The sequence below is a fragment of the Scardinius erythrophthalmus genome, assembly GCF_964197995.2.
Source record: "Scardinius erythrophthalmus genome assembly, chromosome: 24".
Lineage (NCBI taxonomy): Eukaryota > Metazoa > Chordata > Actinopteri > Cypriniformes > Leuciscidae > Scardinius > Scardinius erythrophthalmus.
Genome location: NC_138244.1, coordinates 365,589 through 370,588, shown reverse-complemented (window position 1 = coordinate 370,588; position 5,000 = coordinate 365,589). Strand labels below are relative to the sequence as shown.

General features: G+C 44.8%; 1 protein-coding gene across 3 annotated transcripts in view; it reads left to right on the top strand.

Annotated features, from left to right (window-relative positions):
- Positions 1-5,000, top strand: part of cntn1a (contactin 1a) — a 62,599-nt gene that overhangs the window by 219 nt on the left and 57,380 nt on the right. The window lies entirely within an intron of this gene.

Here is a 5,000-nt window from a genome sequence, read left to right as displayed (position 1 = left end):
TTTTGCTGTGATTTGTGTAATAAATGAGTGTGTAAAAATGAGTGTGTAAAAATGAGTGTGTAATAATGAGTGTGTAATAATGAGTGAGTTGCGTTGATTCCTTCTGTCGCGCGCGCGTCTCATCGCTCCAGATGATCGTTTATGAGATATTAAACATGCATGAGCATCAGACAGCGATCCCGATGTTTACACGCATCACACCTTTCCTTCGGTCCGAACACCGCGTTATAGATTCAGTTTTCATGTTGATGTATGGCATATAGAGACGAGAAGCGTTATATATGATGTGTGGAGTCCTATAGGGCGTGTATGGAGATATATAACCCTGAATATGATCCTACACATCATATATGACCCTACTGTATACATGCATGTGGAGGTCATGTGTGACACTGACTGTATGTCCGGTTAATGGATATATTTATAAATGAAAATATTAAAAACAACCTCCAAACCATTCATAGATCTTCCTCATGAATTATTCAGACGCATCAGCCAATGGCAGGACCCCAGCATGACCTTTAATATTTCTGTTCGTGTGTGAAAAGTTGTTGTGTTTATTAAAATTACAATATGCAATTTGGGTAGTAATATTATTGATCTGAGATGAGAACATAACTTGATCTGAATAATGACTCATAAATGCTGGTTTATCTCTTATGTGTTACATTGTGTCACGTGTTAGCAGTGATGATGTGCAACATAAAACTGCGATCTGACAAAATGTAACGTTGTTGTTTTGGTGAGAGTCTGTTTTTCAGATCATGAAGTGTGTGTGTGTTAGTGCTGGTTAATGGTTTAGAGATAGAGAGTGTGTGTGTGTGTGTGTGTGTGTGTGTGTGTGTGTGTGTGTGTGTGTGTGTGTTAGTGCTGGTAGTGGTTACTGGTTTAGTGTGTGTGTGTCTGTGTGTGTGTGTGTGTGTGTGTGTGTGTGTGTGTGTGTGTTAGTGCTGGTTACTGGTTTGTAGTGTTTGTTAGTGTTGTTAATGGTTTGGAGTGTGTGTGTGTGTGTGTGTGTGTGTGTGTGTGTGTGTGTGTGTGTGTGTGTGTGTGTGTTAGTGCTTATTACAGTTTTTCTCAATTGTTTACACACATTTTCTGGTACTTGAGACACAATGACCACAACATGTAACTCATTCGCCAACCCCCTGAACCAATTCTGCTAAACTACAAGCACAATTCCTGCTTTACACTCAAATTGCAGTTCTAAAACACACTTTTTTCAAAACACTGCACACAATTCTCTGCTTTTGGCACACTTTTCATGCAGAAAATCTCTTGTTTTCACAAGGAACACACTGCCATTCAAATATGCACACTGACTCATCACATGGGCAAACACCCGTCACACAGTTTTACAATTAGCAATCAGAGCTTTAGCATAAAAGGTCCACAGGTGAGCTCTTCAGTGGAGCAATGGAGGCCAACTTTGGATTTTTTTTTTTTACTGTAACTGTATACAGTAAATTCTTCTTTTGTTTTGTATGTAGACCACTGTATGTACAACTTTGTGTTGGTTGGGATGTACACTGTGTACATTGTTTTTGTGGGAAAAATAAAATATATTTGTTACCATGTATTTGTGTGTTCTGAGTATAAAAACAATATTCTCAAATATTTTACACTTATGCATGTACTGTCTGTGGTAAGTGTAACACTGAACAAAAAAAGGCCTAAATCATTATGATGAAAGGAGAAGAAGTGTTTTCCATTCATCATAGTGTTTTACACTGAGCACATCAGTGTTCAACTGGTTCTTATAAATGTTTATTCATATGATGGTTTGTGTGTGTCATTTGAAAACAAAATACCATTTTGAGAAGAAATAACATTGTTTTGAATGTAAAGTTTCATTTTGCAGGAGAATTGAGGGGTTTTGCCCATTGTGTGTGTGTTTTTGGATTTGTGTGTAGAGTTCTGAGAATATGAGGCATGCTTTCAGAAAATGTGTGTAAACAATCGAGAAAAACTGTAACGGTTTGGAGTGTGTGTGTGTGTGTGTGTGTGTGTGTGTGTGTGTGTGTGTGTGTGTGTGTGTGTGTGTTAGTGCTTATTAACGGTTTGGAGTGTGTGTGTGTGTGTGTGTGTGTGTGTGTGTGTTAGTGCTGGTTAATGGTTTGGAGTGTGTGCGTGTTAGTGCTGGTTAATGGTTTGGAGTGTGTGTGTGTGTGTGTGTGTGTGTGTGTGTGTTAGTGCTGGCTAATGGTTTAGAGTGTGTGTGTGTTAGTACTGGTTAATGGTTTGGAGTGAGTGTGTGTGTGTGTGTGTGTTAGTGCTGGTTAATGGTTTGGAGTGTGTGTGTGTGTGTGTGTTTTAGTGCTGGTTAATGGTTTAGAGTGTGTGCGTGTTAGTGCTGGTTAATGGTTTGAAGTGTGTGTGTGTGTTAGTGCTGGTTAATAGTTTGGAGTATGTGTGTTAGTGCTGGTTATAATGGTTTGGAGTGAGTGTGTGTGTGTGTGTGTGTGTGTGTGTGTGTGTGTGTGTGTTAGTGCTGGTTAATGGTTTGGAGTGTGTGTGTGTGTGTGTGTGTGTGTGTGTGTGTGTGTGTGTGCATTAGTGCTGGGTAACGGTCAGGAATGTCAGATGTCGTTGATCGTCTGGTGTGTGTTTGATGAATCAGGTCTGTGGGTTAATCTGGTTCACATGAAGAATCCTGAATTCTGTGTTTCATGTGCATGACGTGTGTGAGGCGTGTGTTTCATGCATGTGTGAGGCGTGTGTTTCATGCATGTGTGAGGCGTGTGTTTCATGCATGTGTGAGGCGTGTGTTTCATGCATGTGTGAGGCTTGTGTTTCATGCATGTGTGAGGCGTGTGTTTCATGCATGTGTGAGGCGTGTGTTTCATGCATGTGTGAGGCTTGTGTTTCATGCATGTGTGAGGCTTGTGTTTCATGCATGTGTGAGGCGTGTGTTTCATGCATGTGTGAGGCGTGTGTTTCATGCATGTGTGAGGGGTGTGTTTCATGCATGTGTGAGGCGTGTTTCATGCATGTGTGAGGCTTGTGTTTCATGCATGTGTGAGGCGTGTGTTTCATGCATGTGTGAGGCTTGTGTTTCATGCATGTGTGAGGCGTGTGTTTCATGCATGTGTGAGGCTTGTGTTTCATGCGTGTGTGAGGCGTGTGTTTCATGCGTGTGTGAGGCGTGTGTTTCATGCGTAAGGCGTGTGTTTCATGCATGTGTGTAAGGCGTGTGTTTCATGCGTGTGTGTAAGGCGTGTGTTTCATGCGTGTGTGAGGCGTGTGTTTCATGCATGTGTGAGGCGTGTGTTTCATGCGTGTGTGTAAGGCGTGTGTTTCATGCGTGTGTGTAAGGCGTGTGTTTCATGCGTGTGTAAGGCGTGTGTTTCATGCGTGTGTGAGGCGTGTGTTTCATGCGTGTGTGTGAGGCGTGTGTTTCATGCGTGTGTAAGGCGTGTGTTTCATGCGTGTGTGAGGCGTGTGTTTCATGCGTGTGTGAGGCGTGTGTTTCATGCGTGTGTGAGGCGTGTGTTTCATGCATGTGTGAGGCTTGTGTTTCATGCGTGTGTGAGGCGTGTGTTTCATGCATGTGTGAGGCGTGTTTCATGCATGTGTGAGACGTGTGTAAGGCGTGTGTTTCAAGCATGTGTGAGGCGTGTTTCATGCGTGTGTAAGGCGTGTGTTTCACGCGTGTGTGAGGCGTGTGTTTCATGCGTGTGTGAGGCGTGTGTTTCATGCATGTGTGAGGCTTGTGTTTCATGCGTGTGTGAGGCGTGTGTTTCATGCATGTGTGAGGCGTGTTTCATGCATGTGTGAGACGTGTGTAAGGCGTGTGTTTCAAGCGTGTGTGAGGCGTGTTTCATGCGTGTGTGAGGCGTGTGTTTCATGCATGTGTGAGGCGTGTTTCATGCATGTGTGAGGCTTGTGTTTCATGCATGTGTGAGGCGTGTGTTTCATGCGTGTGTGAGGCGTGTGTTTCATGCATGTGTGAGGCGTGTTTCATGCGTGTGTGAGACGTGTGTAAGGCGTGTGTTTCATGCGTGTGTGAGGCATGAGTGAGGCGTGTGTTAGGCATGAGTGAGGCGTGTGTTTCATGCGTGTGTGAGGAATGAGTGAGGCGTGTGTTAGGCATGAGTGAGGCGTGTGTTTCATGCGTGTGTAAGGCGTGTGTTTCATGCATGTGTAAGGCGTGTGTGAGGCATGTGTTTCATGTGCGTGTGAGGCGTGTGTAAGGTGTGTGTTTCATGCGTGTGTGAAGCGTGTGTAAGGCGTGTGTTTCATGCTTGTGTGAGGCGTGTGTTTCATGCGTGTGAGGCGTGTTTCATGTGTTTGTGAGGCATGTGTTTCATGCGTGTGTGAGGCGTGTTTCATGCGTGTGTAAAGCGTGTGTTTCATGCGTGTGTGAGGCATGAGTGAGGCGTGTGTTTCATGCGTGTGTGAGGCGTGTTTCATGCGTGTGTGAGGCGTGTGTTTCATGCGTAAGGCGTGTGTTTCATGCATGTGTGTAAGGCGTGTGTTTCATGCGTGTGTAAGGCGTGTGTTTCATGCGTGTGTAAGGCGTGTGTTTCATGCGTGTGTGAGGCGTGTGTTTCATGCGTGTGTGAGACGTGTGTTTCATGCGTGTGTGAGGCGTGTGTTTCATGCGTGTGTAAGGCGTGTTTCATGCGTGTGTGAGGCGTGTGTTTCATGCATGTGTGAGGCGTGTGTTTCATGCGTGTGTGAGGCGTGTGTTTCATGCGTGTGTGAGGCGTGTGTTTCATGCATGTGTGAGGCTTGTGTTTCATGCGTGTGTGAGGTGTGTGTTTCATGCGTGTGTAAGGTGTGTGTAAGGCGTGTGTTTCATGCGTGTGTGAGGCGTGTTTCATGCGTGTGTGAGGCGTGTTTCATGTGTGTGTGAGGCGTGTATGAGGCGTGTGTTTCATACGTGTGTGAGGCGTGTTTCATGCGTGTGAGGCGTGTGTTTCATGCGTGTGTAAGGCGTGTGTTTCATGCGTGTGTAAGACATGTGTGTCATGCGTGTGTGAGGCGTGTGTAAGGTG